We start from the raw sequence: 589 nt of genomic DNA, 5'->3' as shown, positions 1-589 counted from the left end.
GCTAGACTCTTCCTTTCATTTTGAAGTTAAAACATTTAAGAAATGGGAGACATTTGATGGAACATTCCTAAATTCATTCTTTCTCAGGGTGGTGGCTAAATATTTTTTAAAGTGTTTTAGTTTCTGTGATTCCAAAATATTATCCTACAAGAAATAGAGGAAGAAGCAACGTCATAATTTACTTTTTTTTTTTTTTTTTTTTTCAAAAACCTAGCATGGGCTCTTAGTCTGCTCAGGCTTCTATAACAGAATACCACAGGCCAGAGGCTTAAAACAATAGACACTTATTTCTCACAGGTCTGATAGCTCAAAATCCAAGACCAAGGTGCTGGTGGATTCATTCTTGGTGGGGGTCCTCTTCTGGTTTGCAGACGGTTGCCTTCATGCTGTGCCCTCACATGGTAGAAAGATCATTTCTCTTGTGTCTCTTTCCTATAAGGGCACTAATCCCATTTGTGAGGCTTCACCTTCATGTACTAATTACTTCCCAGAGGCCCCAGCTTGAATACTTTCACATTGGGCTTTAGGGCTTCAGCATAGGAATTTCTGAGGTGCACAAACATTTTTGAGGCAGACTCCGTGTGATATG

The sequence above is a fragment of the Kogia breviceps genome, chromosome 3, assembly GCF_026419965.1.
Source record: "Kogia breviceps isolate mKogBre1 chromosome 3, mKogBre1 haplotype 1, whole genome shotgun sequence".
NCBI lineage: Eukaryota > Metazoa > Chordata > Mammalia > Artiodactyla > Physeteridae > Kogia > Kogia breviceps.
This window is presented reverse-complemented; position numbering follows the sequence as displayed.